The 22,771-nt window shown below is 37.6% G+C and overlaps 1 protein-coding gene across 10 annotated transcripts in view; it reads right to left on the bottom strand.

Moving 5' to 3' along the window:
- Window positions 1-22,771, bottom strand: part of AKT3 (AKT serine/threonine kinase 3) — a 281,741-nt gene that overhangs the window by 202,672 nt on the left and 56,298 nt on the right. For 3 of the 10 annotated variants that reach the window (XM_086344914.1, XM_086344913.1, XM_086344908.1), the window contains exon 3: window positions 18,312-18,373. The exons of the other annotated variants lie outside the window; for them this stretch is intronic. The gene's annotated coding sequence lies outside the window, so the exon portion shown is untranslated. The remainder of the gene's footprint in view (window positions 1-18,311; window positions 18,374-22,771) is intronic. 10 annotated transcript variants of the gene reach the window in all.

Genomic DNA, 22,771 nt, shown 5'->3' on the forward strand with positions numbered 1-22,771 from the left:
TCTTGTGCAGACAGTAAGCATGTGCTCGAAGAACAATGGAGACAATGTGAGGATTAGATGGTAGTGACTGATGTATCAATATTAATTTCTTAATAGTTAAACTCTTTTATGTATGAGAATGTCCTTGATTGTAAGAAAAATTCATCAAAGTATGCAGAGATAATGAGGTATCCTATACTCAGATGGATCAGCAAAGAAATATTCTTCTGAATTATTCTAATTCTAATTCTCTGAAATATTCTTACAACTTTTGTTAGTTTAAAATTACTTCAAAATATAAATTAAAAAATAAATTAAATGTGAAGGTTTTTATATTTGTATTCCCTATTTGAATTTTGATACAGATTTATTGAACAACTAAAGCTCTTAATAGGTTCTAGTGATAAATTTCATTCATTTGTTAAAACTCAATAAATACTGAGTGCTCCATTCTATGACAGGCACTGGGAAAATAACAGGAAAAAAAATGAACGAAAATCACTGCTCATGAGCTCTATATTTTAATGGAGGAGAAAACAATACATAAAATGTTAGATACTGATTAAGTATTAAGGAGAAAAACACAAAACAGTCAAGGAAGGAATACAAAGAGTTTGGAGAGGATAGGGGAGCTAAAGTTTTAGATAAGGTAAATCAGGATGGCTGCCATTGCGAAGGTGATTTTTAAGGAAAATTGAAAAGATATGAGGAAGCTAGATGCAGATATATGGGGGAACAGTTTTCTTGACATAGAGAACAATGAGCCTTTGAGATGGGAACACACTTAAATTAAGGTGCTCCTTGGAATGCTAAGGCCTCTGAAGCAACTGACAGATACAAAATCAACTTATAATCTTCCATCTTACTGTAAATTTATGTTTGAGGCACTGTTCTGACTGAAATGTTACATTTTTAAACATAATATGGGCTACCCTGATAGCTCAGTTGGTAAAGAATCTGCCTGCAATGCAGGAGACCCTGGTTCGATTCCTGAGTCCAGAAGATACTCTGGAGAAGACATAGGCTATCCACTCTAGTATTCTTGGGCTTCCCTTATGGCTCAGCTGGTAAAGAATCTGCCTGCAATGTGGGAGACCGGGATTCGATCCCTGGGTTGGGAAGATCCCCTGGAGAATGGAAAGGCTACCCACTCCAGTATTCTGGCCTGGAGAATGCCATGGACTGTATAGTCCATGGGGTCGCAGAGTTGGACATGACTCAGTTGACTTTCACTGCACTTCACTTCAAACACAATATATTTTTAAATGAGGCAAAGAATGTTAAGAGATGAGGGAAAAATGAAGTAAATGTAAACCAATAACCATAAGTCTCTATATAAAGATGCTAAATTTTACATTTTAAGAGAATCATTTGCTATTTTATAATCACACCTATGAACAAGGTAGCTAGACTTCTAAGATATTAAAGAACATACCTCTGTGGATTAAATATTATTTCTTTAGACAATAAACAGTGTGGTTAGAATGCATCTCCTACATTAATGAAGGCACCTAACGTTTATATCATGATACTTCTAAACAATTTACCCTAATACTCCCAAACTGCACTGTAGGTACATAATGTGGTTTTACACTTAAGGTGGCCCATCTTGTTAGTTGAGAAAACACCTGATTAATAGAGGCAATGGCTTCTAACCTAGGAATATGCATCCTCAGATATGAAGGCCCACGGTTAGACTTGATTTTTCTCTATTGTCTAACATATCACATGCTTTATGTATTTATCTTTCTTATTGTTTATTTCCCTCACTTGTATATGAGCTCCACAAACAAACAGGTACTCAATAAATATTTGACTGAATAAAAAAAATGAATAGTTGGAGAACAGTGGACTGAGGCAAGACTCAGCACCCACTTTGGTAAGCACTTCCCTTTTACTTACTCTAAGTACTTCAGTTTAGTTTAGTTCATTTCAGTCACTCAGTCGTGTCTGACTCTTTGCGACCCCATGAATCGCAGCACGCCAAGCCTCCCTGTCCATCACCAACTCCCAGAGTTCACCCAAACTCATGTCCATCAAGTCGGTGATGCCATCCAGCCATCTCATCCTCTGTCGTCCCCTTCTCCTCCTGCCCCCAATCCCTCCCAGCATCAGAGTTTTCCAATGAGTCAACTCTTTGCATGAGGTGGCCAAAGTACTGGAGTTTCAGCTTTAGCATCATTCCTTCCAATGAACACCCAGGGCTGATCTCCTTCAGAATGGACCGGTTGGATCTCCTTGCAGTCTAAGGGACTCTCAAGAGTCTTCTCCAACACCACAGTTCAAAGCATCAATTCTTTGGCGCTCAGCTTTCTTCACAGTCCAACTCTCACATCCATATATGACCACTGGAAAAACCATAGCCTTGACTAGACAGACCTTTGTTTGCAAAGTAACGTCTCTGCTTTTGAATATGCTATCTAGGTTGGTCATAACTTTCCTTCCAAGGAGTAAGCGTCTTTTAATTTCATGGCTGCAGTCACCATCTGCAGTGATTTTGGAGCCCAAAAAAATAAAGTCTGACACTGTTTCCACTGTTTCCCCATCTATCTGCCATGAAGTGATGGGACCAGATGCCATGATCTTAGTTTTCTGAATGTTGAGCTTTAAGCCAACTTTTTCACTCTCCTCTTTCATTTTCAACAGGCTTTTTAGTTCCTCTTCACTTTCTGCCATAAGGGTGGTGTCATCTGCGTATCTGAGGTTATTGAATCCCAAACATCAAAACTCAGAATTGACAGAAAATCTTCCCCGGCTACTGAAAATTCAGTCAAGCAAGGAACAAAAGTTTGGAAAGATTTCCTAAAACCTGGGGATCATCTGTCAGTCAGCTGCACTATCAATTTGTACCTATGAAGGAGCACTCCCAGTTAGCTACATAGGCCTAAATAACACAGATCACCCCAGTGACTGCAGTCAGAGGTCTAATGATCTTGTTCCACTTTATCCTTAACGTTTAAACACATAAAATGGCTTACTGCATGCAAGGCACACCTCACCATGCCTGATACATAGGAAGGATTTAACGAGAGAGATACCATCTAACCTAGAGACAGTTTTTTCAAGGCAAATAATATGAATGTATTTTAAGGAATAGAGTAATATATATTCATTTAAGAAACATGGTAACTATTTTATTATTGAAGACAAAGCGCACAAAATTTTAGTTCCTTTATCTCAGAATCTTTCCTGCTGGGTAAATTGGTCCAATTCAATGTCTCATAAGAAATTATGATGCTAAGATAATTTCTAGTAAGTCAAAATAATAGATGTTTGTCAGATACCTGGTAACTGTAAATGAATAAAGCATCTACAGTTTCTCCCAACTTTCAAAAGAGTAAGTGTAGTAGCTTCATAGTAATTCTGAGTTTCTAAAATGTTCTGGCACATATTTAGTGAATAAAGTATGTGAAATGGATAGATTTTAAATACGTTTATTAAAATTAGTCTTTCATTCTAGAGGCAAAAAAATCATTTATTCTCAGGCTAGATTGATGATCATCTGTTCTTAAAATTTTTCATGTCAACAGAAAATACTAAAAAACATAAACAATGAATTTACTATGCATACTTTTAATTGCAGACTATGAAACTCCTTTGTAATGATGTGATCAAGCTAACACACTATTTCGCAGAAGCAAGGTATATCAGGAAGGAAAGACAATGTCAAAATTATCTTTTTTATCTGACTTACGTATAATCAAAGATTCACCTCTACAGATGGCTATGAAAGCATCCCAAAAAATATTTCCATGTGACAGAGCATATTATGCTCCACAAAAGGGACTATTTTCCACACTATTAATAAGGCTCTTAATGTATTTTCCTCCAAAAATTTCTTTTTGATCCTAAGTCCCCTCAATAGTTACTTAGTAATTTCAGAAAATAATAAGACAGGAATGGCTAAAACACTGACCTTGGCACATCTGGCAACAAAAATTATGCATGGCAAGGTAAAGACTGTTAACACTGTACTTAAAATGTAAATCTCATCTTCCAAAATCATTCACTCACTGTTCCAGAAATATTTCTAGAATGAACCATAGCTTTCAGGGTTGGGGCCAAGTTTTACAGTGAAATTCAATGTTGGCTTACAGATATCTGTCATTTACTTTCTTTATGACATAGAGACAGATTTATCTGAATAAAAAATATTTTAACAACTTATGAAAGCAAAACAATTATTCAACTATGAAACAAAATCAAATATAAAATTTTCCTACTGAATGAAAAACTATCATCTTTCCATTTGTCATTTAATACTGCCTATTGTTTACTAGAATTATACGGATTATAATTTTTAAAATTATCCTACTTAATGTTTATTTTATTATTGTTGATAATTAACAAAACAGTTAATTTCTATATCATCATTTTACTGCTAGTTCTCAAAAGTGAAGAGTCTATTCACTAGGATTTTGTTTCTGGAGATTGTAATCACCATTAACAATCCTGCCAATTAAATTATTTAAAGTTCACAGACCCAGAATAAACCTCTAAACTCATTTTCAAACTGGTAAGCTATACACAGAAAATCCTGCTATCTTTAAGACTCAGTATTCACAGATAACTAAGTAATAATCCAAATTTTACAAAAATTTAATTAAATTAATGAGAAAGTGATTTATTGTAAGTCACTTGAAAGTTCACCTTTATTATTAACTTAAGGCTTAAGTTCAGAGCCCAACTGGAGCAAAATTCTCCAGAAGTCCCCTCATGAATATCTGTCTTTGTCACCATGGGCTAAAAAGCAAGTCAACTGACAAGGAAATCTTTGCAACAGATTCAGAATAAGGAAGAATTCAGAGAACAGATGTCCATACCAAAATTCTTTGTAGAATATTCAAATTTAAATAAAAACAACTGTGGTAATATAAAAAATGTTTAGTAAATCAAGTTGGGAGGTTTCTAGAAATGCTAGATCCTCTAACTCTATGCAAATTTTTAAGTAAGATTATTAAAAGAAGAATTAAAGGGAAACAGTTTCCTATATACATGAAATGACAAACTGCCAACCGCGTATCATACAATTTTCAACATACTTCAAAGACTTTATTTTTTCAGCTTTACTGACCTATTAAGTTGTATGATATTAAACTGATTTGGCATGCACAAATATATATATATATATATATATAGCAATATTCTGAATAATTTCTAGATGAGAATCCAAAGGAACATTATATTGACCTCCTTCATAATTCTAGAATCTACACATCACCATAGCTCAGTTGGTAGAGAATCCGCCTGCAATGAGGACACCCCAGATTGATTCCTGGGTAAGGAAGATCCGCTAGAGAAGGGATAGGCTACCCACTCCAGTATTCTTGGGCTTCCCTTGTGGCTCAGCTGGTAAAGAACCTCTGGCAATGCAGGAGACCTGGGTTTGATCCCTGGGTTGGAAAGATCCCCTGGAGAAGGGAAAGGATACTCACTCCAGTGTTCTGGCCTGGAGAATGTGACAGTCCATGGGTGTCACAAGAGTCAGACAAGACTGAGTGACTTGCAATTCACTTTCCTTTAAGGTTTAAAATCATTTTCCCTCTCAGTTTGTTTCATTTTAGATGCAAATATCACTTTTCCTTTAGTATCAGATGACATAAAAAAGCAGAGCCCTGGAGCAATGTCTCAGAGCTAACTGAGGTGCTGTCTCCCAGGCTGCAGCCTCATTTTGCCCTGAATAAAACTTTTGCAACTCTCACATTGTACATCTTTTCTTATTGACAACTGCCAAGGAATTCCCATGGGAAGTAGATTCTAATGCATACCGTTTGTCTCCAAAGTACCATAGTGTTTTAGGAACCCAGTAATCAGTTAATTGTCTCTTTAAATTATGTGTGACTGCTATATTTAAGATGGATAACCACAAGGACTTATTGTACAGCACATGGAACTTTGCTCAATGTTATATCACCACCTGATGGGAGGGGAGTTTGGGGGAATATGTCTGAGTACCTTCTCTGTTCACCTGAAACTATCACAATATTATTAATCGACTATATCCCAGTAAAAAATAAAAAGTTTAAAAAGAGTGCACAGCCTTCACATTTATATTTCATTCCATCAACCTAACAGATCAGCAGAATACTGAGACCAAGAGAAATTAATGTGAACACCCTCCAGTGGCTGGCTCTGCAGCACAACAGAAGCATTTCCATCCTGAATTTGTTTTACTCTGCAGATTTTTGAATGATAGAAAATTTTAGATTTAGACATTACATTATAATCATACAAATTTTGGTAAAAATCCAACTTTTAAAAGAGGGAAAACAAAAATCTCTAAGTCATTACTTGTCTCTATTTGCAAAATTCTTAACTCAAAATTTCCTCTACCAAGGTGTAAGACACTATTTTAGTAACAGAATGGTTAGTTCTTTTTTTAATCTGCTATCATAATCAAGCAGTATTCAGAAAGTAAGACTGGAAGGAAGGAAATTAGTCAAAATGCAAACACTGAATCCTTATGAGAGAAAAACACAGCTAAAGTAAAAAAATACATATCTATATGTGCTGTGCTGTGCTTAGTCACTCAGTCACGTCCAACTCTTTGCGACCCCATGGACTATAGTCCATTAGGCTCCTCTGTCCATGGAGACTCCCCAGGCAAGAACATTGGAGTGGGTTGCCATGCCAGCCTCCAGATATGTGCTGTTTATATTAATATATCAAAAGTAACCATAAAATATTTGGGGGAAATCTTCATTCAAGGGTAATCTGAGTTAAACAATGTGTACTGAGAGTACAATCCCTTAAACTCTGGATTAGTTTAATTATGTTAAATACAGTACATACATATGCTGAGGGGGAAAAAAATGGCTGTACTTTTAAGAAAAATTTTTACTAAATTTATGTCAATTTAGAAAAAAGTATTCATGATAATATTTTAAATACAAATCATTAAATCCTGAGTACTGACTTCTGGAAAGCAAAATTACTTTAAAAATGCATTAACAAAGAATGATAATAAAAGAAAAACAACCAAAAAAGTCTATATTTAACTGGCTGCTCAATCATTAGAAAGGTGCCCCATAACTACCATATGTTACTCAAATATGTTATCACACCTACAATTTCATCATATGTCTCCCAAGAAATTAATTAGCTCTAACTTTTTCAACTTTGACAAAAACGTCTGCATCAGTCAGATTACTAGCTGTTGCAAACATTTCAGAATTCAAAGCTTTCTTCAGCTTATATTTAACCTTTTAATTACTATTAATTATTTAGCAACATGCAGAACAACATTCACTAGACAGATGTATAATTTTAGAATTATGAATAATGTAAAGTCATTTATATACATATTTACTTTTGGTACACATTTGCTTAGTAACTTTAAAAAATAAAATTAATCTAAGGTCTAAAACTATTTACTGATACATCACTTCACATCTATGTTTAGGTTAAAGAAGAAAACACCTAAAACTTTCATTTTTTTCAAAAATTTAAAAAGTCTTAAAAAGTTGAGGGCATATAACTTATGATAAATGAATTTAGTGATTAGAAAGGTTATATATAAATTACAGAAAAAAGAAATCTAGTAGAACATGTTAATTTTAAAAAGATTTTATAATCCATCAGCAGTAAAAAAAAAAAAGTGGCTAAGGGAATTTTTATAATTTTTCTTTATCAACTGTTTTCAATCTAGTAAATAAAATACAGAAAAAAAATAGATTGAGAAAAAAAATCTATTCCTGTTTGATTTTTAGATCACTATCAGTTCAGGATATCCTCAACCATATAAACCAGTTTCCATCCCCACTATTTTCTTTAAACTACTCTGTTAAGGCTATCAATGGACTTCATAAGTATCCATTCCACAAATATTTATACAGCAATGAACACCTGACCTGCCTCTTGAGAAACCTATATGCAGGTCAGGAAGCAACAGTTAGAACTGGATATAGAACAACAGACTGGTTCCAAATAGGAAAAGGAGTACGTCAAGGCTGTATATTGTCACCCTGCTTATTTAACTTATATGCAGAGTACATCATGAGAAACCCTGGGCTGGAGGAAGCACAAGCTGGAAGCAAGACAGCCGGAGAAATATCAATAACCTCAGATATGCAGATGATACCACCCTCATGGCAGAAAGTGAAGAGGAACTCAAAAGCCTCTTGATGAAAGTGAAAGTGGAGACTGAAAAAGTTGGCTTAAAGCTCAACATTCAGAAAACTAAGATCATGGCATCTGGTCCCAGCACTTCATGGCAGATAGATGGGGAAACAGTGGAAACAGTGTCAGACTTTATTTTTGGGGGCTCCAAAATCTCTGCAGATGGTGATTGCTGCCATGAAATTAAAAGACACTTACTCCTTGGAAGGAAAGTTATAACCAACCTAGATAGCATATTCAAAAGCAGAGACGTTACTTTGCCAACAAAAGTCCATCTAGTCAAGGCTATGGTTTTTCCAGTGGTCATGTATGGATGTGAGAGTTGGACTGTGAAGAAAGCTGAGTGCTGAAGAATTGATGCTTTTGAACTGTGGTGTTGGAGAAGACTCTTGAGAGTCCCTTGGACTGCAAGGAGATCCAACCGGTCCATTCTGAAGGAGATCAGCCCTGGGTGTTCATTGGAAGGAATGATGCTAAAGCTGAAACTCCAGTACTTTGGCCACCTCATGCGAAGAATTGAGTCATTGGAAAAGACTCTGATGCTGGGAGGGATTGGGGGCAGGAGGAGAAGGGGATGACAGAGGATGAGATGGCTGGATGGCATCACCGACTCGATGGACGTGAGTTTGGGTGAACTCCGGGAGTTGCTGATAGACAGGGAGGCCTGGCATGCTGCGATTCATGGGGTCACAAAGAGTCGGACATGACTGAGCTACTGAACTGAACTGAACACCACAGACAAAAATTCTGTTCTCACCTTCTAACAAGAATGAAAGAGAAAACAAAAATAAGTAAATTAGTTGTATAAATAAGTAAAAAAAATAGTGTATTAATAGTGCTAAGGGCAAGTATTTCCTAATTCCCTTGTTAACCAAACAAAAATCAAACCAACCACAAATAAGGAAAGCTTGCACTGGGTTCAGTAAAGCCACATACAACAGTGCTGAATTCTCCTTTCAGTTATCTCAGCTAACAAAATAATGGACAACCTAAAAATCATCTCTATCTAGTAAGGTAAGTCACTTCAGTCGTGTCCGACTCTGTGCGACCCCATAAACGGCAGCCCACCAGGCTCCCCCGTCCCTGGGATTCTCCAGGCAAGAATACTGGAGTGGGTTGCCATTTCCTTCTCCAATGCATGAAAGTAAAAAGTGAAAGTGAAGTCGCTCAGTCGTTTCTGACTCTTAGCGACTCCATGGACCACAGCCTATCAGGCTCCTCTGTCCATGGGATTTTCCAGCAAGAGTACTGGAGTGGGGTGCCATTGCCTTCTCCAATCTAGTAAGGAATTACATTTAAATCCCAAAGTTACTACTTCTAGGTTGAAATAAACACTCAAGTCAGTCAGAATGAGGGCAGCCATAGAAACAGCCAACAATTTCCTGCTGGTAGCAATCAGTCTTTTCTTTGTGATTACTGAAATTTTTTGCTACTGACAGGGAAAATGGCTCCTATGAATTACACAATTTTTGAAATTTTTAAATTTTTTAAAAAACCTTAGAGATATCAGAAGTCCTCTAGGAAGCTTTCCTTGACCTCCTCAAGGGGATTTAAGCATTTCTTTGTCTTTATTTCAAAATCCCATAAAAGTAAGGAACAAAGTTCTTATATTCTCTTTGTATTCCCAGAACCTATCTCAGATCTGGCAGAAGAGTTTGACTAGACATTTCACCAGTGAAAGTACTGTTTTAGAAAAATCAGTCTGGGAACGCCCTGGCAGCCTGGTGGTTAGGATCCGGTGCTCTCACTGCTGGGTTCAATCTCTAGTCAAGGAGCTAAGATCCTACAAGCAACACAGTTGTCATTCAGTCCCAAGACTTGTCCAACTGTTTCTGACCCCATGGACTGCAGCATGCCAGGCTTCCCAATCCTTCACAGCACAGAGGGGCAAAAAAAAAAAAAAAAAAAATCAGTCCGATAACAATAAAACAAAGATTCAAGTCTAAGGTTTATAATCATTGTGAAATTATTTGTATAATGGATAAGTACACTGCTCTCAACCAAGGAGGAAGCACACTCATCTGTATTTAGTACGTATTTATTAAGGTCCTACCATGTGCAATGTTATGTCAAAATGTATACATAAAATGTATAAAACTGTCATGGTCCCTACAATCACATTCAAAGGGGGGAAAGTAATAAAAAAGAAAATAAATAATAACTTTAGATTTCAATTACTTCTATGACAGAAATTTACAGGGCACATTGATAGAGACTGTACCACCTTTACTGGATTCTCAAGGAGTACTTTACATAGGATGTACTAAGACAAGACCTTTGGTAGATATTGCTGGAATATAGTAGGTAAACAGATTAGAATTCATTTAACAATTTAATGAATATTTCTATGTCTCATGTACTATAACCCTAGCATGAATAAAATCCAATCTCAGCCCCAAAGAGCCTGAACTCTAATAAGGGAGAGACATACACTGCTCTGACTATGGAGAACACACAGGTTTATGGAATCACAGACAGGAGCACTCAGATGACCTACAAGTAGTTCAGCACAGAATAGGTACTAATAATGAAAATACAAATAACATACATTTTGAAGAGCCAACAGAACAACATAACAGCAGGTACACAGGAGACTGAAAGAGGAAGCAGATATATATCCACGGGAACATTTTAAATAATTAACTAGAATATTAAACATAGGTGTTTTCGTTCACTAGTACCAAATATTTGGGATTCACTAATACATACATAATGTAAGTAATAATGTCATGTTAACCCGACAGCCACGGGCTTCCCTGATGGCTCAGCGGGTATAGAATTCGCCTGCAACGCAGGAGACACAGAAGATGGGGGTTCAATCCCTGGGTCAGGAAGATCCCCTGGAGAAGGAAATGGCAACCTGCTCCAGTATTCCTGCCTGGAAAACCCCACTGACAGAGGAGCCTGGCGGGCTACAGCCCAAAGGGTCACAAAGAGTCAGACACAACTAAGCACGTAGGCACGGCACAGCATGACAGCAGAACTAAGAGTCTGCAGAGAGAATAAAAGAGGGTTAAGAACAGAGTAGGAATGAGAAACAGTCGCATGCGGTGGAAATCAAAAGACAATGTGCCAGTAAAAGAACACTCCAATACAGGAATGAACCAAGAAAGTCAAATGCCAAGGAAGCCTAAAGATGTACATTCCACAAGGGCTGGTAGCTCATCATGTTAAATGATAGACACTCCTATAAGGCCAAGTAGTAAAGCCCACTGAATATGGAAAAAGGACATGATCAGCTGTGGAGAAAAGTTTTGTCATTTCTAAGGCGTGTCTGACTCTTTGAGACCCCATGGACTGCAGCCTACCAGGATCCTCTGTCCATGGGATTCTCCAGGCAAGAATACTGGAGTAGGTTGCCATTTCCTTCTCCAGGGGATCTTCCCAACCCAGGGATCGAACCCAGGTCTCCCACATTGCAGGCAGACGCTTTAACCTCTGAGCCACCAGGGAAGCCTTCTAAGGCCTAGTTAATCATAAATAATCACCACGAGGAACATAAAGACTATGAACCACATTCTCATACCATCAATTTTATGATTTTGGAACCATACCAAGTATTTATTAGAAGAAATAAACACTGTATATAAGTGAATAAAACACTGTATAAAAGAGTAAAAATTAACTATTCATTTTCAGCAACAGGTAACTTCTAAATAATTTATTTTCATATGAAAACATTCCAAGTTAAAAATGTCTCAATAATACATATTAAAAAGAAAAGAGTTCTTTTCATTAAGAGATACATGAACATGCATAAAGAATGATGTGACTTCTGAGATCTGCTCCCAAATAATTTAGAAAGTAAAGGAACAGGTGAGTGTACAATAAAATAAAATTGGCTATGAGTTGGAAATTTTTAAAGCTGATGTTGATTGCATGGGCGTGACTATTATTACTTTTGTACATGCTTAAAATTTCTTAAGAAAATATTTTACTACCTAAGAGCAAAAGAGACAAACATTTGTAATATCCCAACCCCAGAGCAAATAATTCTTACAAGGTTCTGAAATTAACCTCAAAATGTCAAAAGGAATGAAAATACAATTTTTATATGAAGGAAGGTTGGAAACTTGGCTTATAAAATATATAAAAGGGAAAGGGGAGACAAAACCCAGCATAAACAACTTATAGAATCTAGCTCTGATTTCATGAAAATTTAAATTTTAAAATGCTATAAGACTGAAATTTTTAAATATTTAGAATTAAATCATGAAAAATAAATGCTCCGTTTCCTCCAGAAGGTTAAGATATATTTTTTTCATAATACACATTACAGGATAATCAAATTACTTAAGGTAAAAGTTCTGTGACAATCTTACATAATGACAGGAGTAGGAGACTATACCTGTTGAAACTAAACTTGCTTTAAGTTATTAATTCTGATATATTCTTTCCTGTTTCCTAATTTCCACTGTACCAGTTTTTCCACCTAAGTAGTGTCAATTCATTTCAATGTTACTTATTCCAGGAGTCTGACCCCAACTCCACACAGCAGGACAGAATGTCGTACTGTAGCCTCCCATAGAACCCTTTGTTATCTCTATCATATTAAGCAGTTCATTTTAGTACCATGAAGGAAAGGATCAGGTCTTAAAAAAAAAAAAAATGTATTGAGATACAATTCATACACCATAAAAATTACCATTTTAAAGAATACAGTTTTTGTTTTTAGTATATTCACAAGATTGTGTAACCATCAGCACTAACTTCAGAACTTTTCACCTTCCAAAAAGGAAAGCCTGAACCCATTAGCAGCCTTGAGCTCTCCATTCCCTCTTCCTCCTCGCCCTGACGACCTGCTTTCTGTCTTTTGTGGATTTCCCCATTCTGGACATTTCATATAAATGGAATCATATAATACATGGCCTTTTGTATCTGACTTTTTTCACTTAGCAGAAGGTTTTCAAGGTATATTCATGGTAATAGCATGTATATTACATTACTTTTCCAGCTAAATAATATTCCATTTTATGGATTATTCCATATTTTATTCACTCATGTAACAGTTACTGGACTTTGGGTTATTTCCACTTTTGGGGCATCTATGAATAAAGCTACTATGAACATTCATAGACAAGTTTTGTATAAACATATGACTTCAATTTTCTTGGGTATATACCTAGATATGAAACTGCTGGGTCACACAGTAACTTGGTTTAAGTTTTCAAGTAACTGCCAAACTGTTTTCCGAAACAGCTGCACCACTTTACAAACCCACAAGCAGTATATGAGGGTTAAAATGTCTTCACATTCTCACCAACACATTTTATTGTCCATCTTTTTGATGAGTGCCATCCTAACTACCGCACAATTGCACTCATCTCACACGCTAGTAAAGTCATGCTCAAAATTCTCCAAGCCAGGCTTCAGCAATATGTGAACCATGAACTTCCAGATGTTCAAGCTGGTTTTAGAAAAGGCAGAGGAGCCAGAGATCAAATTGCCAACATCCGCCGGATCATGGAAAAAGCAATAGAGTTCCAGAAAAACATCTATTTCTGCTTTATTGACTATGCCAAAGCCTTTGACTGTGTGGATCACAATAAACTGTAGAAAATTCTGAAAAACATGGGAATACCAGCCCACCTGACCTGCCTCTTGAGAAACCTGTATGCAGGTCAGGAAGCAACAGTTAGAACTGGACATGGAACAGACTGGTTCCAAACAGGAAAAGGAGTATGTCAAGGCTGTATATTGTCACCCTGCTTATTTAACTTATATGCAGAGTACATCATGAGAAACCCTGGGCAGGAGGAAGCACAAGATGGAATCAAGATTGCCGAAGAAATATCAATAACCTCAGATATGCAGATGACACCACCCTTATGAAGAAAGTGAAGAGGAACTAAAAGCCTCTTGATGAGAGTGAAAAAGTTGGCTTAAAGCTCAACATTCAAAAAAACAAAGATCATGGCATCTGGTCCCATCACTTCATGGGAAATAGATGGGGAAACAGTGGAAACAGTGTCAGACTTTATTTTTGGGGGGCTCCAAAATCACTGCAGATGGTGACTGCAGCCATGAAATTAAAAGACACTTACTCCTTGGAAGGAAAGTTATGACCAACCTAGATAGCATTTCAAAAGCAGAGACATTACTTTGCTAACAAAGGTCCATTTAGTCAAGGCTATGGTTTTTCCAGTGGTCATGTATGGATGTGAGCGTTGGACTGTGAAGAAAGCTGAGCACCAAAGAATTGATGCTTTTGAACTGTGGTGTTGGAGAAGACTCTTGAGAGTCCCTTGGACTGCAAGGAGATCCAACCAGTCCATTCTAAAGGAGATCAGTCCTGGGTGTTCTTTGGAAGGAATGATGCTATAGCTGAAACTCCAATACTTTGGCCATCTCATGCAAAGAGTTGACTCATTGGAAAAGACTCTGATGCTGGGAGGGATTGGGGGCAAGAGGAGAAGGGGATGACAGAGGATGAGATGGCTGGATGGCATCACTGACTTGATGGACATGAGTCTGGGTGAACTCCGGGAGTTGGTGATGGACAGGGAGACCTGGCGTGCTGTGATTCATGGGGTTCCAAGGAGTCGGACATGACGGAGCGACTGGACTGAACTGAACTGAATGGGTGTGAAGTGGTATCTCCCACGATTTTGCATTTCTCTGCTGGCTACTGATGTTGAGCATTTTGTCATGTATTACCGGCCATTTGTGTATATTCTTTGAAAAAAAAAAAAAGTCAATTTAGATCTTTTGGCCACTTCTAATTTGGGCTATAGATGATTTATAAAAATTCTTGATATACTCTGGGTACTTTATCAGGTATATGATTTTCAAATATTTTCCCTCATCCTGTAGATCATCTTTTCACTTTCTTAAGACTGTCATTTGACACGTTTTTAATTTTGATGAGTTCTAATTTTTCGGTTTTTCATTGGTTGCTCATGCATTTGATACCAAATCTAAAAAACTATTGCCCAGCTCAAGATCACAAAGATGTACTCATTTCCTTCTAAGAGATGTATGGTTTAGTCACTAAGTTGTGTCTAACTCTTTTGACTTCCTGGACTGTAGCCTGCTAGGCTCCTCTGTCCATGGAATTCTCCAGGGAGAAATACTGGAATGGGCTGCCATTTCCTTCTTCAGGGGATTTTCCCAACCCAGGAATTGAACCCAGGTCTCATGCATTGCAGGCAGATTCTTTACCAACAGAGCTATGAGGGAAGCCCAAGAGATGTATAGTTGTAGCTTTCATGTTTATGTCTTTAATCAATTTTGAGTTATTTTTTGTATACAGTATGAAGTGGGGATCTAAATTGATTCTTCTGCATGTGGAAGTCCAGTTCTCCCAGCATCATTTGCTGAAGACTATCCTCCCACAGTGAATGGTCTTGCTACCTTTGTCAAAAATTTACCAGAGTTGTATAAGTTTACTTCTCAACTCTCGATTCCCTCTCACTGACCATACATCTATCCTCCATGTGTCTCTGACTGCACCTAACACAGAACCTGAAATATGGAAGCATGCAATAAAGATTTAGTAGGTGAATAAATAGCCTTTTGTCAACAATAAAATAATTAAACTGTGAGCTGAGCAATACTTTAAGGAGCATTATCCTATCCCAGTATTTAAAAAGCAAGAAACTGAGACCTAAGAGAGGTTACCTGATGAGATCAAAGGAGAAAAAAAATTACTTAAGAGGCAGGGGCAGAATCAGAATTCAGTTTTCCTAACTTTAGGTGTAGGGCTCTTTCCATAATACCATGGAAAGTGGCTTCTCAACTAAACTGAACTGCCTAAATATATGCCAGTGTGTTAGCCTATAAAAACCAGCATACGTTAGAGACAGAGATAGGCATGTATCCTAATCCTTAATCATAAGGGAATGCTTCATAAGCATAATTCATCAAAAAGCCTTACAATCAAAATGGGGCAGGAAGTAATTAATATACCACTGAATGCAGTGTTTTCCTCTAGGCGACTGTCCTCTATTTCACTCTCAGCTCAAGAACATAGCTAGTCACACTTTTAGTCTTTATTTTAGGCAGAAGAAAACCGTTTGTGTGACAGTAAAAATTATAAAGCAATCACGTGCCTAGTTCCAATACCCTGATCTCTTTACCATTTCCCACCATCACTGTGATGCTTCACTCACTACTAAGTGCTGTAGAGAATGCAGAAATAGAGTGATCATCATGAATTTAACTTTCCTTTACTATCCACAAATTAGTCTGCCTCCTTCCAAAAACCAGAGAAATTTTAGAGCTGTAGAACAGAAAAATAAAGGGAAACAAAGAAACAATTACAGGAGAAGCCTTCTGAAAGACACATGCGGGGATGTGTGATTTGAGGTAAAGGGAAAACACCAAGTGTCCACGCCTAACACTACGTGTACATGCACAAGGAAGGAAAACGCTGTCTGTGCAAATGCTGTGTGTGTAGGATGTACAAGTACACCATGAACTGACTTGTAGTCAAGAATACATTCAGCCTTCAGTCTAAACTGCAGCCCCTTCTTAGGTCACCCAAGCACAGTTAACCTGACCTTTCATGGTATGCCCACTCCTTGTCCTACACGTCTCCATCACTATAATGACTACAGAGTATCTTAATAGTTACCTCACACGTTTGTCTCCCTTTTAAACTTTCATTGCATTGAGGGTTGAAACCATGTGTTTTTCGTGTTGTGTTCAGTATAGAATCTGGCACTTTATAATGCTTTGTTGAATGAACATTTTCAAAATGTTTTGTAATCCTGAATATACCTGTTCAAAAGCATCAATAACGAGAAATTTATTCATTCTTGCTGTGATAATTCCCAAACATTACAGTTTACACATATACGTCACACATATATACGTTCTCATATATACACACCTATACAAACTTCAGAGCTAGTCAATCTGCTAGAAAACAAACAAACCTAACTGGGTATGTTTACCGCTCAATGTTGTAGTTGCTAGCCATCTCTACTAATAAGGCAATTTTATACTCCTAGCAAGAAACACACAAAAAGTTCAAGACTCACCCACTACAAGCAGCATGGTCTAGTGTGGTGACATACAGAGGAGATGGGGAGCCATCTCTGTAGAAGCATGTAAAGGAATTCTTGAGGGCAAGATATCTTATATTCACCAAAAGAACTACAGATTAAGCAAGAAGATAAAATGATCGTCAAATACTGGTGTACTGGTAAATGTAAAAGGTTTGGAGTCTGAGAGTTTTAAGATGTGCCTCCACTGGGACCTCTTTAGGAAGGTGACTTCACGTCTCCGTTCCTCTTGCAGTACCTCTACTATAAAATGTGAGTAAGAATGCCTATCTCACAAGCTCCCTGTGAGGATCAAATGAATATATAAAAGACCTAGCACAGATACTCAGACTCTAGCATGTTTGAGATCTGTAACAGTGTCCATTCCTACCTGGCAACAGGTTGTGACTCAAGAAGCAGAGTCAAAAAACTCTATTTACTAAAAAAAAAAAAAACTCTATTTACTAAAAATCTTTCTCCCAATAGATGTCAATGTTTCTAGTTTCATCATAAGGAAATTCTGTTTGGATTTTCAAAAGCCCTCATTTAAACATAAAATAATCTGCTATTCAATCTTTCAAAGATAACCTGTCAAAAAATAAAAGGAAAGAAAACAAAAACAAAAGAAACAAAGACGAGCTGTCAAGGCCCTGTGCAGGATAACCCCTTCAACCAAATGAGGAGGCTGAAGGAATAAGGAAACAGCAGTGAAAGGGTCCCGGAAACAAACTTTTTCTCCTTTGTAACTGTACTGTCAGCCTCCTCTAACTACACACCACTACATACACTCACAGAAAATTCATAAATTCATCAGTAAACCAGTATGCCAACTCAAGGTTATATTATTAAGAGGTGAAATTTCTGTTTTTAAAACAAAAAAGATAAGCCCCAAACCACAATTTAATGATGTATTTTTAAACACTACTACCACAAAAGATGATGTACTCGCAGATAAATATTTCTATGTTCCCTCAAACTGTTGATTATATGTTGAGTCACAGAGTGAATTTTGATAAAATCATACAATATAGCATGATAGCTATGCTATATAAAGTATTAATAAACTTTGTATTGAAAAAATAAACCTTAAAACCATTCCATTCTTTACAGACCTGACCAAGACAACGTAATGTCCCAACTCAGACTTCAAATTCATTCCTCTTATTAAGGTGTAACCACTGCCACTTTTTTTTTTTCCAATTTCAGCCCAAATTCTCAGTCACTCACCCGCCCGCCATCTTATGAATCCTGTGCTTCCTCTCCGCCTGTGGGCTCCACCAAAGGGGACTCTATAAAGTAAATGTGGAGACAATTATTGCCAAAAGTGAAAGATTGAGAGATTCTTAATAGTTCTAGAAAGGCTAATAAGCCCTTGATTCATTAACTTAGAGAGGAGAAAGTAAATCCCACAAGCTAGAGGATAGGAATAGATTATAGCCCAATTCTAAACTGTCAAAATATGTCAAAGATTCAAAATGTCTGAAACAGAACTTTTGAAAATCCAGCAAAACAAATTTAGTGTTATTTGTGGATAAAGATAAAAATGATACTTCTGCTTCCTGGGCTCACACAAAAATTCATCCTTATCAATGAAATCAGAGAAAAGAAACATAAAAGATTTGAGTAAAAACCATTAAGAACTGTATTTAAAGGTCATACCCATATAAAGAATATTAAAGGTTCTCTTTTCTTCTACTCTTGGCATTTTATGCTACATCTATAAACCTGACATTTGCCTCCATCTTCTCCTTGCCTCCTGACTGAGTGAATAAAGCACCTCTCATCAGCAAGCCTGCAATCCTACCCTTCTTCCTACATTTCTCTTCGTGATTAATACTATCACATACTCTCTATCAATGAAGAGCAAAATCGCCAATTCATTTCTAGTTTTCCACCATTACATAATATGTAAAATTAGGCCAAGTCAAAATGATACTGATAACAATAGAATAAACAAACACATCACTTTTTATGCTAGAAACACAGTGCTAAATGCTTTCCATTAATTATTTAATTTTCAAAACCACTGTATAAGATAGTACTAGGGACTACATGCAGGTCAGGAAGCAACAGTTAGAACTGGACATGGAACAACAGACTGGTTCCAAATAGGAAAAGGAGTACGCCAAGGGTGTACATTGTCACCCTGCTTATTTAACTTATATGCAGAGTACATCATGAGAAATGCTGGGCTGGAAGAAACACAAGCTGGAATCAAGATGCCAGGAGAAATATCAATAACCTCAGATACGCAGATGACACCATTCTTATGGCAGAAAGTGAAGAAGAACTAAAGAGCCTCTTGATGAAAGTGAAAGAGGACAGTGAAAAAGTTGGCTTAAAGCTCAACATTCAGAAAACAAAGATCATGGCATCTGGTCCCATCACTTCATGGGAAACAGATGGGGAAACAGTGGAAACACTGTCAGACTTTATTTTGGGGGGCTCCAAAATCACTGCAGATGGTGACTGTAGCCATGAAATTAAAAGACACTTACTCCTTGGAAGGAAAGTTATGACCAACCTAGATAGCATTTCAAAAGCAGAGACATTACTTTGCCAACAAAGGTCCTTCTAGTCAAGGCTATGGTTTTTCCAGTGGTCATGTATGGATGTGAGCGTTGGACTGTGAAGGAAGCTGAGCACCAAAGAATTGATGCTTTTGAACTGTGGTGCTGGAGAAGACTCTTGAGAGTCTTCTTGGACTGCAGTCCCTTGGACTGCAAGGAGATCCAACCAGTCCATTCTAAAGGAGATCAGCCCTGGGATTTCTTTGGAAGGAGTGATGCTAAAGCTGAAACTCCAGTACTTTGGCCACCTCATGCGAAGAGCTGACTCATTGGAAAAGACTCTGATGCTGGGAGGGATTGGGGGCAGGAGGAGAAGGGGATGACAGAGGATGAGATGGCTGGATGGCATCACTGACTTGATGGACATGAGTTTGAGTGAATTCCGGGAGCTGGTGATGGACAGGGAGGCCTGGCATGCTGCAGTCCATGTGGTCACAGAGAGTCGGACATGACTGAGTGATTGAACTGAACTGAAATGAGGGACTATTTGTACCCCCTCCTATCAAATTCATGTTGAAAACCTAACCCCAGATGTGATGGGGTCTTTGGGAATAAATTGGGTTTAGACAGGGTCACAAAGCTGGAGACCTCATGATGGAATTATTTCCCTTATAAGAGACATCAGAGAGTTTGTCCTGTCTCTTTCCACCGTGTGAGACACAAGGAGAAAGTAGGTATTGCCTGCAAGCCAGGAAGAGTTCTCACCATAAACCAAAAATGCTGCCACTATGCTCTTATACTTCATAGCCTCCAGAACTGTAAGATAGATTTCTGTCCAGTCTGCCCAGTCTATGATATTTTTTCATGGCAGCCCAAGACAATTTCCCATTTTACTTTGCGACCCCATGGACTATACAGTCCACAGAATTATCCAGGCCAGAATACTGGAGTGGGTAGCCATTCCCTTCTCCAGGGGATCTTCCCAACCCAGGGATTGACCCAGGTCTTCCACATTGCAGGCAGATTCTTTGCCAGCGGAGCCACAAGTGAAGTCCAAGAATACTGGAGTGCATAGCCTATCCCTTCTCTAGCAGATCTTCCCAACCTAGGCATTGAACTGGGGTCTCCTGCATTGCAGGTGGATTCTTTACCAAGTAAGCTATCAGGGAAGCCTGAGTTGAGAAAACTATGGCTTAAATAGGCTAAATACACAGGCTACAGTGGTAGAACCAGGATTTAAATTGGGCTTTTAACTAACACTGTTCCTCTGATATCTCCATAATACTGAGTTCATAATATGTATCATCAAATATGTTACGTGCAAGAAATCAAAATAAAGTTGCCCTAAAAAACTCAGACATCTAATCATATATTATAACATATGGACTGCCAAAAGTATGAATTCCTCCAGGTTTGGTACCCAAGAAATGTTTACTGAAACAAACAACAATAATACAATATGATAAGTGTTAGATGAATAAAGTCAAATAAAATAACACAAAGGTTTCCAGAAGGAAACAATTTCAGGGGTAAGTAAGACAACTACTAGGAGACAGAATATGAAAAAGTCATAAATAAGTGAAATGCAGTCAGAACAGGGAACGATTAATACATGTGGATTACTAGTAGACATTACATATAAACTGTCTCTCCAAAGATGAATAGAATCTCACTTTTGAAATAAAAGACCATTCTAAGTTGAATGGACTAGATGGACAGAACAATCGAATTTGAAAATACAGCTAGGACTGTTCCTTTTCAATTCCATATTCAACATTGTAGTTTACAGTATAAAATATCGTAACAGATGCCCCTGTCTCTCATTGCTTCCTTTTTCAAACCACTCTACAGAAAGTATAAAAGTAATCATCCTAAAACACATATCAGATTGGCTCTTTGTTCAGAAACATTCGATAGTCCTACTCTGCCTACAAGATACTATTTAAATTTCTCAGACTAGAATGTTAGGCCTCTCACAATCTGTCCCTGTTTTTTTGTTTTGTTTTTTTTTTTTACTTTCCTTCCCAATTCACTTTGAGTCATGATTCCTCTACATTGAAGCTATACTTGATTATCTGCTGCTCCTGAACAGGCCCTATTAAAAGGTCTCCATCTGGACTGTGGTGCATCTTAAGACCCATGTAAAAGAACTTCTCTGCAAGTATAATCTTGCCTATTGTCTCATTTATTACCCTCTGTCATATGTCAGTTACATTCCTGCATGAAGGTCTCCACTGAAGACTACAAGCCATTTGAGAGATGGCCTCTACCCTACACGCAGAGTTATTAGGAGAAAAAAAAAATCAAAGCAAGTCTTTGCATCTCTATGTGTGGGTACTATATAAGGAGCTAATCGTTAAAAGGAAATATGGTTAGGGTAATACTAGACAAACACAAAGAGTATTACACAATTACCTAACTCAGCCTGCAGAGGTGCACAACAGCTTTCCAGAGAAGAAAACAAACTGATTCTCCAACGATAAATATGAGAAGACATAGGTGAAACATACACAGTTATGAAACAGTGCTACTTGTGAGAACTACAGGACATTCAGTGTTGCCAGGGTGTAAAATATGGAGCCAGAAGTGGCAAAGTATAAAGCTACAGAGAAAAAAGGCTTCACAGTGTGTTGAAATACATTTTATGCTCTGGGCCAGTGGTTCAGAACTAGTGAAAACTCCGAATTTGTAAAACCAGGTGTAAGTTTTACTAGAAGACAAGTTGAATTCAACAGGTAGTATTTTCACATGTCAAAAATCAAACAGATTAAAAAGATACACAGTGAAGAGTCTCTTCATACCTCTGGGACCTGCCTGGGTCATATCCTTCTTCTTGGGGAAAACTGTTAGTTTCTTATTTTTCCTTTCAGAGTTCCTTTATACCAATGCTATGCTATGCTATGCTAAGTCACTTCAGTCATGTCCGACTCTGTGCGACCCGACAGACGGCAGCCCACCAGGCTCCCCCGTCCCTGGGATTCTCTAGGCAAGAACACTGGAGTGGGTTGCCATTTCCTTCTCCAATGCATGAAAGTGAAAAGTGAAAGTGAAGTCACTCAGTCATGTCCGACTCCTAGCGACCCCATGGACTGCAGCCTACCAGGCTCCTCCGTCCACGGGATTTTCCAGGCAAGAGTACTGGAGTGGGGTGCCATATACCAATAGAGCAAATAAAAC

This window comes from Bos grunniens, chromosome 16 (genome assembly GCF_055505025.1).
Source record: "Bos grunniens cultivar Pamir isolate PY7600 chromosome 16, Bosgru_T2T1.0, whole genome shotgun sequence".
In the NCBI taxonomy this organism is placed as follows: Eukaryota; Metazoa; Chordata; class Mammalia; order Artiodactyla; family Bovidae; genus Bos; species Bos grunniens.